Source organism: Argiope bruennichi, chromosome 11, assembly GCF_947563725.1.
Source record: "Argiope bruennichi chromosome 11, qqArgBrue1.1, whole genome shotgun sequence".
In the NCBI taxonomy this organism is placed as follows: Eukaryota; Metazoa; Arthropoda; class Arachnida; order Araneae; family Araneidae; genus Argiope; species Argiope bruennichi.
Genome location: NC_079161.1, coordinates 15,261,895 through 15,274,782, shown reverse-complemented (window position 1 = coordinate 15,274,782; position 12,888 = coordinate 15,261,895). Strand labels below are relative to the sequence as shown.

General features: G+C 26.4%; 1 protein-coding gene across 3 annotated transcripts in view; it reads right to left on the bottom strand.

Annotated features, from left to right (window-relative positions):
* Nucleotides 1–12,557, bottom strand: part of LOC129956867 (putative polypeptide N-acetylgalactosaminyltransferase 9) — an 881,963-nt gene extending 869,406 nt beyond the window's left edge. For all 3 annotated transcript variants that reach the window (XM_056068829.1, XM_056068827.1, XM_056068830.1), the window contains exon 1: nt 12,411–12,557. The gene's annotated coding sequence lies outside the window, so the exon portion shown is untranslated. The remainder of the gene's footprint in view (nt 1–12,410) is intronic.
* Between the last annotated feature and the right edge of the window lie 331 nt (nt 12,558–12,888).

The following is a 12,888-nucleotide window of genomic DNA, read 5'->3' as shown; positions in this document are numbered from 1 at the left end:
ACTTGGAGAAAAACTATTTTCCTCAGACATCAAAAATAACATCACGAGACATTATATCTATACTGATGCCACTCATAGTTGAATGAAAAGTAAATAAAATGATTTAATGAATTAAAAGTAAATAAAATGATTTAATGAAGTTTCTGTAAATAAATCGTTTGCAATAATGTAAAGAATTTTAATTAAATAAATTGTGTCCATTGGCATGTCGAATTAAAAGTATATAAAATATTTGCAATTATAAGTTATAAAAAGTTATTTATAATTAATTACTGAATGACTTAACACAAAAATCATTTTCAGAGATGTTAATTTTTATCCACAATTTTTCGTCTCCATTTTGTTTATTTATAAGTAAATAAAAATAACTTTCAGTAATGGCATAATAATATGCGAATAAATAATAAAATCGTTTTCATCAACATAAAAATTGAGAGTAAATTAAAAATATATCAGAATTCTGAAGTAAAAACGCATTTTATTAATTTAAATAAAAATTCCATTTCAGACCAATAAACTTTCATTTAATATATTTCTTTTTGATTTTTTTAACAATTAATATTCATCAAAAGACATTTATCGTATCCTAATAGTTAATTAATACCCAAAGCTATAACCAGAAAATGTCTCCCTAAACATTTTTTCCTAAAGACAACTGATTTTGTTATAATCTTCTAATTGAAAGCTTCTCATTTAAATTAATAAGCACGTTGAATTTTTTTCTAAGGTCTTAATTTCTTTATTTGCCAGCTCAAAATTTGAAATATTGTGCACTTGAAATAAAACAAAAGTTATAGTCGAAGAACTCGATTTGATTTTAGAATCTAACTTAAATTCTCTAATTGCTCAACAATAATTTGGAATAAAGGCATTCATATCTTATCTATTAATAATATTAATAATAAAAAAGAATTTGTGTTTGTTTTATGGCCTTCTACAAGACAGATCATTTTAACTTATCGCTACCAAACTTGGAAAGGTATACTTTGGAGAGCAAAAACGGGCATTTAATTTTTTTAATTTTAATTATTAGAAATCAAGGAGTCATCTCACATATTTTAATAATAACTGAAGAAAATATTATTGCTGAGAAAGTAGTTTACATTATTTTAAAATTTAAAAGAATGTCTTTTTAATTTCGTTGTCTTACAATTTCTTCTCTAGTTTTGAATTTTTTTAAATTAATGTTATTCATGATTTTTAACATTAATTTGATGGTTGTAATGACATTCAAATAATAAAAGGAGATGATGGAGGAAGGATTTTATGGATGGGAGGAAGGGATGTTAGCATTTACAGATCAGATCATTTGGATTGGAGCTAAGAAATATGATACAAACTTTTTGAGGAGCTGGAATGGACTTATTTGAGTAAATATTTTATTAATATTTATGAATTAAAAAATAAGTGAGACTTCCAATTTTCCATATTAACTCCTGAAAATATTATTGCAATCAATCATTTTACAGGATTACAAATTTTTAAAAATGATCCTTTTAATAATTTCACTTTAATTTTTTTGTAATTTTTTTTCTAGATACTGGCAATTTTTAAAAATGTTTTCTTGCATAATATTCAACAATAGATTTTATTGTTCAATTAATTCAAACCGTTTTCTTATTATCGTTAAATATTTAATCTCATGATTTTCTTCCGTTGTTGAAAAGCAAGGAAGTGTTTAATATCTATGCAGTTTACATGAGGCATGAAGAAATATAAATAACATTGCCTAGAAAGCTAAAAGAAAATGGACATCTATGCTTTTAATATACCTACCATGTGATGGGATTGACTAATTAATACGATTCACGTACAACATAGACCGAACAAGTGTAATTAAAATAACTTAGGTATACTGTTTATCACCATTCAAAGCTTCAAAATGCTTTTTGGAAAAAATAATAAGCCTCAAGTTATGCAAAAGAGATTTAACTTTAATTAAGTACAACAGATATTCCTGGCGATACATCTGGTTACCAAAGGCGGCTGATTTGCGTATAAAAATAAATTTGCAAATATATTGTAAAGTATAGAAATAAAAATTTCGATATAGATTTTTTTCAGATTTTTCTCAAAAATATTACAAAAAATAAGAAAAATGTCTTGAGTTAATTAAATTGAAGATATTTTTATTAATTAAAAATATGATTTTATACATAAATGAAATATGATTTATTAAAATGATTATTATTATTATTTTATGTATAAAATTATTTTATACATAAAATAATTATTATTATTTATGTTATGAATTATTTTTATTATTATTTATGTTATGAATTATTTTTATTATTATTTATGTTATGAATTATTTTTATTATTAATTTATGTTAGTATTATTAGTAGTAGTTATGTTGTTATTATTATTATTTTATGTACAAAAATCATGATGAAATATGATTTTTATACATAAAATATGATTTATTTTTATAAAAATTATTTTATGCTAAGTGTTGCCATTGTTTTGCATGAAATTACTATAAATATTTTAGATCATTATTTTAATTTGCCCTTAAATTGCCACTCGCAGTTTTCAATGCAATTTTGTAAAGTTCTTTAAAAATCAGTGATAATTTACAAAAAAAAAACCAATTTGTGAGGGGTTTCATAAAAATATTTTTCTACAGCCTAATAGTTTTCAAAAAACTACAAGATACCGTCAACAGTTGATTTCTACAACCTTTATAATGTTATGACTACTTCAATATTCGTATGCAAATGCCGAAATTTGTTTGAAAATTTCGTTGACAATTAATTAATCAATTATTTTTATAAAAGATACAAAGACATTTTATTTAGACCAACACCGGATACATCTGTTAAATATTAACAAAAATTTTAAAGAATATTCGCCATTAAGCAATAATTAATAAATATACAAAGTAATTTTCTAAAGAACCAAAACTAAGAAAAATTGGGCTCATATCGATTTTCAAAAGAATAAAAAAAAGTCGAAGTATAAAATTTTTATTTTGGTTTGATAAACATCATATCCCAACATCTTCTCATATCTTACTTTATTTATCTTCTTTTTTTAACAATTAATACTTCTTGAATGACATTTATTATAACCCAACCGCTAATTAATGCCAAAATCTTTAATCAAAACACCCAAAAAAAATGAAACCATCTTTCGTCAGATCACGCATCGTGGAATCTGATAATAGCAGGCTTCCTTTACTAAATTAGTAGTCAAGATATAAATTTTCTCTCGAGGGTTCTCATTTCTTCCGTGGTGGTGATATGATTAAGCGAAGTTTCCTAACCAGACTACCAATTAGAAACTTTAGATTCAGTGTTACTCCTTCTAACGAGGTATTTTTGAGTCAGTTTTATAAGAGAGAAGAGACTTGCGTAAGCTATTGGAGACCAGATTACTGTTTAGTAAACACTGATTAAATGTTTGTGCTAGCAGAGCTGTAATTAAATAACATGGTAGATAGTTACTGGGGAGGAAAAGTGGGAAATATGATCCCCTGCAAAGGATTAACTGCCGGTTTTACAGCAGTCAGAAGAATTTCGAAAGAGTTTTAATAAGGAAAATGATTTTGTTAACAAGATGTTTAGAAGATGAAATTTGTAACTATAAAAGAGTGTTAAATAGTGTTTACATTCCAAATTCCTTAGCAATATCTTATTCAAAATTCAATGAAATATTATACATAAATTACTCTTCGTGAGTCTCTGAACAAAGTGTTTTTGTGTGTTATATAATTAGATATTAAAACCCTATTATTTTAATAGTTTCAATTTTCTTTGTTTGTTGTTCATAAAAACTTTCCTAATGGAATCAAGTCCTATGACGTCATACTGTCATTAAAAAGTAACTAACTTGGTATTCTGTCTTATAATTGCATGTTGTGACTTATGGAACTTTACTAGCCCACTGACAGCTATCTGTCAGCGATTTAAGCCGAGTGAGGATCTCTTGTTTTTTTCAGTAGCGACACCTTGGGCCACGGGTACGATTTAGCTACTCACGTGTCACAACCCTTTTTACAGAGCGGACTTCATTCATGCATTTCATGCACTTATCCACAGATCGTAATTTAGACCTGAAGCAGAAAACGATCACCTCTAAACCAGTATTCCCATTGGTATTATTTTCGACATGGATGACTTTGTAACCACGACGGATTTACATGTGCGCCAGCCACCACACACACATGGAGAGTCTTCGGCCGGCGGGGTTCGAACTCACAACCTGAGGGACGCGAGTCCAACGCCCTACCAACCAAGCTATCCCGGCCTAATAGCATGCTGTATTTCGCGCGACTGTAACTTTCTTCTTATTTTCCACGCAAATTGAACTGATAATAAAGAAAATCCAATTTCTTTAGTTTTTAAGAATGGGAATAAAAGTCGAGCGATTATATTTTTGATGAAATATTGAAAACTGTTTGAATTTCATTACAACAATGCGAAATATTTTGAAAAATGCATAATATAGATAAATGGTATCGCTAAAAAGCTTTTTTTTTTTTAAATTTTAGAATGGATTTAAAATATTTTCTTCTGTAATAATTTTCGAAGTTATTTGAAAAAAAATGTAAAAATCCCGCGACCTTTTTAACTATTTAAATACTGATATGAAAATTTGAAAAACTCGCTATGACGTCACAAGATATTTTGGTGCAAAATTTTCTGAATCCAAGTTTAACACTCTGACTTGTAGAAAGAAAACAGACGTCCAACGTATAAACACACATTATCTTTTATTATTTGCAGAAACAAATATATTATAAGAAAACTCATAATTTGAGAAGCCAGTTTTATTAGTAAATCTAAAATAAATTTGACAAAATTTCAAAAGAACTTAAGGTTGGGGGGGGGGCTGGTTCTCTAGTTTTGCTAATTATCTTAATTATAACGACATGTTTTAATTTTAGACGAAATATAAGTTTGTTTTGCGATAATAATAAATTCTTAGCATCAGTGAATGACAGCAATATTCTCTGCAAATTAAAATTTATATATATATATATATATATATATATATATATATATATATATATATATATATATATATATATATATATATATATCGTCAATATTTATGAATTTTTATATTTTAGATCATAATTAAACTTTGAACATCAGAATTTCGAAGGAAGGATTTCTTTTTATTAGGTAATAAAATATGTATCTGTAAATTAAGATGTATTTATAGATACATCTTAATTTTTATTAAATGCATCGATAATTTTTTTTATATTTTTAGAATTTTAACCATATTTATGTTAATTTATTATCATTATTTATGAATTATATATTTTAGAGTATAGTTCTTGCTTTAACCACCATATTTTTAAGGAATATATATATATTTTATTACCTAAATTCAATATTTATTAAGATGTATTTATAAGCACGAATAGGCTTAATGATTGTTCGTTTCCAGAATATTTTTTTTAGAATTTTAACCCTATTTATGTTAATTTATTATCATTAATTATGAATTATATATTTTAGACTATAGTTCTTGCTTTAACCAGCAGAATTTTTAAGGAATATATATATATATATTTTATTACCTAAAATCAATATTTATTAAGATGTATTTATAAGCACGAATAGGCTTAATAATTCTTCGTTTACAAAATATTTTTTTTGGAATTTTAACCCTATTTATGTTAATTTATTATCATTAATTATAAATTATATATTTTAGACTATAGTTCTTGCTTTAACCAGCATAATTTTTAAGGAATATATATATATATATATATATATATATATTTTATTACCTAAATTCAATATTTATTAAGATGTATTTATAAGCACGAATAGGCTTAATGATTCTTCGTTTACAAAATATTTTTTTTAGAATTTTAACCCTATTTATGTTAATTTATTATCATTAATTATAAATTATATATTTTAGACTATAGTTCTTGCTTTAACCACCAGAGTTTTTAAGGAATATATATATATATTTTATTACCTAAATTCAATATTTATTAAGATGTATTTATAAGCACGAATAGGCTTAATGATTGTTCGTTTCCAGAATATTTTTTTTAGAATTTTAACCCTATTTATGTTAATTTATTACCATTAATTATGAATTATATATTTTAGACTATAGTTCTTGCTTTAACCAGCAGAATTTTTAAGGAATATATATATATATATTTTATTACATAAATTCAATATTTATTAAGATGTATTTATAAGCACGAATAGGCTTAATGATTCTTCGTTTACAAAATATTTTTTTTAGAATTTTAACCCTATTTATGTTAATTTATTATCATTAATTATGAATTATATATTTGAGACTATAGTTCTTGCTTTAACCTTCAGAGTTTTTAAGGAATATATATATATATATTTTATTACCTAAATTCAATATTTATTAAGATGTATTTATAAGCACGAATAGGCTTAATAATTCTTCGTTTACAAAATATTTTTTTTAGAATTTGAACCCTGTTTATGTTAATTTATTATCATTAATTATGAATTATATATTTGAGACTATAGTTCTTGCTTTAACCAGCAGAATTTTTAAGGAATATATATATATATATTTTATTACATAAATTCAATATTTATTAAGATGTATTTATAAGCACGAATAGGCGTAATGATTCTTCGTTTACAAAATATTTTTTTTAGAATTTTAACCCTATTTATGTTAATTTATTATCATTAATTATGAATTATATATTTGAGACTATAGTTCTTGCTTTAACCAGCAGAGTTTTTAAGGAATATATATATATATTTTATTACCTAAATTCAATATTTATTAAGATGTATTTATAAGCACGAATAGGCTTAATAATTCTTCGTTTACAAAATATTTTTTTTAGAATTTTAACCCTATTTATGTTAATTTATTATCATTAATTATGAATTATATATTTTAGACTATAGTTCTTGCTTTAACCAGCAGAGTTTTTAAGGAATATATATATATATTTTATTACCTAAATTCAATATTTATTAAGATGTATTTATAAGCACGAATAGGCTTAATGATTCTTCGTTTCCAGAATATTTTTTTTAGAATTTTAACCACATTTATGTTAATGTAATCATCAGTGGGAATGAATTTTATTTTTTAGACCACTCACAAACAGCTTGTGAAGCATAACCCTACATCGGCAAAAAATAAAATTATGTGTTTAACAAATGTGTGCTTGATATATTAAAACGTCACAGGTTTTTTTGATGCCAAAATAATGATTTGTATACACTTAAAATAATCCATAAAACAGATAGCTGACGTGGACTTCGCAAGCGTTTCGCAAAAAAAATAAAAAGATCAAATATGAATCACACAAAAAAATAATTATTCAAGTTCCTCGAGCATGCGCATTGGAGTTTCAATGAAGATGTAGCCATTTCTCCCATCAACAACTTTTATATACGTCGTTTGTTGACGTAACGATTTCTTTAAAAGAATTCGATTAAGTACATTTATGTAGGTCAAAACTACGTGGATTTTTGCTGTGTTAAAACATTAGTTTTTACTTTTTAGTACACGAAGTAGAGAGAAAGTATTGTAACTGTAATGTGTAAAAATTCAAAAAACGAGATTTTGATTAACCGCCATATTTTAGACCGACCTGAATTGCAAAAACACATTTTTGGGAAATACCTGTGTGTCTGAAACAAGGAAAATTCAAAGTAGCTTTGAGTCAGACGAATGAAATTTGGTATATGACCTTTATTCCAAATTTATAGATTTTTGTCAAACGTCTTTATAATAATTTATACATATTTGTAATAAACTAAAATTTCCATTACCACTATTATATAATCTTGTAATTTATTATTACGCTTTTTCATAAAATAAAACATTTTGGGCCGGAATCATGGCATGGGCGTAGCGCGTCTTCCCCGTGGTCTGGGCATCCCGGGCTCGAGTTCCGGTTCGGGCATGGTTATTCTGTTGTTGTTGTTTCTTATGGCACTTGTCATAGACAAGCCATCTGTTACAAAGACAGCGATTTTAAACCGGTGTGGGAGCGTCTCTTGTTTTTATAGTAGCGCCATCTAGGGCCAAGAAAATGATTTAGCTACACACACGTCACAATCCTTTTTATGGGGCGGACTTCATTCACGCATTTCATTCACTCATCCACAGATCGTAATTCAGACACCGATCACCCCTGATCCAGTACCCCCAGTGGTATTACTCTCGACATGGAGGACTTTGAGACTACGACAGATTTTTACGCGCGTCAGCCACCAAGCGCACGGGGAATCTTCGGCCGGCGGGGTTCGAACTCGCAACTTAAGGGACGCGAATCCGACGCTCTACCAATCAGGCTGTCGCGGTTATTCTCCTTCTATGTTCTGTGAGCCGTGTGAATGCCCCTCCCCCCCCCTGTAAAAAGGGGTTGTGCAAGCGACTGTGACGCATGACGTAACTAAGTCGTACTCTTGGTGCTACTGAAAAATCAAGAGATGCTCACTAGGCTTAAATCGCTGACAGATAACTATCAGCGGGCTTATAAAGTGCCATAAGTCACAACACAACAACGAAGTATTTTGGAATTACTTCTTAAAAAACAAAGTATTTTGTAAATATACAAAAAGATAATGTTTAAAATCAACTCTACACATATAGCGCGAATGACGCTAACTTACATCCAAAGTATTGCGACAGATACAGTCTAACTAGTTATTCTGCGGGAATGCTTTACAGAGCATTGAGGCAGCTTGCAAGTTACTGAATATACTCAACTATTGAAGTCAACGGTAAATATCTATTTTCATAAGATTACATCGATTTTATTTACAGTTCTTATTGAACCCACTCAGCTACTATATCTAGAGTAAATAATCTAGAATAAATATTTATCTATACAAATTGCAAGAATATTATTTACAGTTACCATTGAGCAAACTCAGCAATTGAATCTAAGATATATATTTGTTTACACAAATCATCAATTTCATCATATTCAAGGTTTTGGGAATATCCAAGAAAAAGTTACTCGCACAGTCCAAAACAGATTTCCTGATTATAAAAATTCTGAAGACTCATCACCCGCTAGATACACATTTCAACATAATCTCTTGCAGCCTCAATCTTAAATATCCAAGTTCAATCACAGTTACAGTTATGGGGAAATGTCAGAAACAATTCCATAATCCTCTCGAACCCTTTCAGTAGATCATATATCACATGCGGTCATGTGGCTCTTATATTCCACCTGTATATCATAACTGTACCTGAAACATATGTGAAGAAGTAATCGATACATTACCTCACTTGTGTTGCCATCGGACTGAATAGGTTACATCTATAAAGAATATCTATGAAAATTTATAAGCCTACTCTTAAAAGAGTTCGTAATGTCATGGTAACATATCCTGAAAAACAGAACTTATGGATCTGAAGTTCATGTTGCGGTTTCACCAAAGTCCAATTGTGAACGTAGAATATGCGTTGTTAAATTTCTAGGAATCTAACTTCCACGATATAGTCAAATAATATTTAAAAAAATAGTTACAGAATAATTCTTGGGAATTTCAAACAACTGAGACATTAACCAAATGAAAAAAAGCTGATCTATATATTTCAAACATGGGAAAAGCGACACAAAAATTTTGTGATACCTCAATCCAATCTCAAATTGAAATAAATTTCTTAAGAATATCATTTTGAACCTAATACATAAGATAAAATGCACTAATTTCTTCTTCAATGCGAAATAATATCTGTGTTAATTAACTCTATAATTTAATTAGTTAAATTATTTTATAAAATTCTATTGTAGTCCGATAATACTAAAATTTAAGTTAGCCACCAGAGGTCACGCTTGTCAACTTTTTGTTAATCCAAAAGTAATTTAAAATATAAATTAATAATAAATCAAGAAGTTTTTTTTTTTTTTTTGCTTGTTTTGTTTCCTTTTCAGGTCTATTTTCTGAAAATTTATCATGCAAAGATTATTTTTGCATTATCTTAAAACTAAAAAATCCTTTTTTTTTTTGTTGTACTAATTTTATTTCAATACATTTTTCTAATTTTAATATTTTTTTTTCAAATTAATATGATTAATAACCTGTATTACCAATGTTTTTATTGTTATTATAAAATTCAAATTGTCATAATAATATTTCATAACATTATCCTAACATTATTTCATCAAGACATTCAGTCAGTGCTTTTACCAGCGACAAAATTAAAATAAAATTATTTTCTTTTGCCACCGATTTCGATGTCTAATTTTCATTTCTGCTTTTATTTCATAATATGCACACTTTAAATTTTCAAGCATTTTAATTTGTAATAAACTGATTCTATTAAATTAATATTTTTCAGTCTTATCAAGTAATTGAATGAAATTCTAAATAAATGCCTTTCAAATTAATATTTAACTGCCAAAAGCGCCAGTACTCTGACCAGACGAAATGACCGTCAAGACAAACCCACGTCTTAAAGCACATGCAAATAATTAAATTTCTTTTAGAAAAAAAATGCTGTGGACTGCAAAGTGTTCACTCTTACAAACGTAATTAAATAAACTATGTTTTATCCAATAAAAATGTTGTATTTATTTAAATATTGGGAGAAATTATCATTAAATAATTTTCATTATAAAACTACTTAACCATCAAGAGAAATTTATTGAAAAACATCTATTAAAAATTATTTAAAAAAATTTATTAAATTTACAATAACTGGTTTCCAGTAGCATATAATATGAATATATTGATCATTTTAAAATGATTAGGGAATTTTCCGACGGTAAAATAATGTATGAACTTTATCATTTACTTATAAATTTTAATACGACTGAAACAAAAAGATAAACATAAAGCATTCATCTATTTATGTCTTTCTATGATATAGTAGACTATGAAGTAAAAATTAAATCATTACGCCAAACGATTACCATATTATTAGTAAAGCGTGCAATAAATATTTTCCAGCTTTAAAACGATAATATAAAAGCAGTCGACGATTATTTTTATTAATTAATTATTATAAATTTAATATTTTTAAAATTTTACTGATATTAAAATTTTAATATCGATACCAATTTATCGTAAATGCTCAAGACAGTTAAACATTTACGAAGAAGTTTTAGCTAAGAAAGAATTATAAGATAAATGTTAAATATTTCTTCTTTGTTACTCGGAAACTAAGGAAGGAATTTATTGATTATGGGAAAATCTATTTATAGATGCAATTTTCATTAAGTAGCGATACAAAGAATATATTTAGTAACTTTAAAATAATTTCGTTTTAATATAATGTAATTTCCATACACATATTAAATATTTTTATTAATTTTAAAATATTATAGATGAATATTTATTAATACATTCTTCCTATTACCAAACACAGTAGAAAGTTGGTGTATTAATTTATTAACCTTATGTTACTATAGAATTTAATTTGCGAAGATCAAATTATTTAGCAAAAAGACATTTGCTGATGTACGTTACAGAAAAATTATCATAAAAACTAATTATTTTCATGATAACAAGTAAGAAATAACAAATAATAATGTGGAGGGTTTTTTTTTCGAATTAAAAAAAATGATATAAGTAGTAAAAAATGTTCAATTTTGCAATAACATTTGTTTGCTAATTCAAAATTCATCACACAAAATAGACTCCAAGATATTTCAGAAAAAAAATAACATCTAAAGAAAAATTTAAATAACAAAGTACTTTTTATAAAACGTAGTTAAAGAGAAATTAATATTCTGGAAATAATATTCCTATAACAAATTCTTAACATTCATTAAATATAAAAGATTTCAACATAGTAAAAAAAATAATCTCAATAGAAGCAAAACTAAATAGCGAAAAAAAATGTTATGTTAAAAACAAAAAGCGAATATAACATATTCCGACAAAAACAAAATCCAGATTTTAAAAAAAATTAAAATAAAGGAACAGTTTTATGAAAAATAAGAAGTGGAAAGTTAATCACTTGAAAGATTCATAACATTCTTCACGGAACAGAATTTAATAAATTTTCAAAAAAAAAAAAAATTAGAGTAAAAATAAAATCGTAAGAAACTGCTCTATTAAAAATAATAAACGGAAATATTCTGGAAAAACAAAATTTTCAAATAAAGAAAAAAATTAAATCACGGGGAATTGTTCCATGAAAAATTGGGAATTGAAAACAAATATTCGTCTGTTAAGTTCTTAACATTCTTCAATCACAACAGATTTTTAACATATTTTGAAGAAAAACAATTATTTCTATTGGGAAACATATGACATTAAAAATATCAAATGGGGAAAAAACAATTATAGAGAAAAAGTTTCAATTCCAAGAAATTGTTATTTCTGAAAAGGAAATTAATTCAAGGAAAAAAAATTTGACTCGCAAACAAATATTTCATATAAATTACTAAATTAAAAAAAGAAAGATATAAAAAAAAACTATCTTAAATTCCTTCAATTATGGATATGCAACCTACCTAAAATTCCTAAAAGAAGCCAAAGAAAATCTTCAAATCTTCATCCCAGCAGAAAAATCCTCATAAAAGATGTCAAATAATTAATGCGCAATTGATTCTCACACCCCCACTGATTTAGAATACCTGTTGCTCCACTGCCCGCAGGAAACCAAGTGCAGGAGGGGTGCGATCAACAAGTGTTTGAACAGCCTCCGTAGGTAATAGACATTCTGTCTCATAAAAACGTTCGATTCTTCTTAATCTCCACTTTAATATGTTTACTTCAATCGCAATGGAACTCGGAAAATTGTATGTATTTCTAGATAAGAAAGTCGCATGCTTGTAAGACAGTTTTAAAATGTAATACGTCGAGTGATTCAAAACAGCAAGGAAAATGATTCTGAATAGGTTGTTTAAAAAATAAATGGAATAGCATACTATTATGTAAAGTCAGAAAGGTTATCTCATATGTTAATACGAGATAACATGAAAATAAATA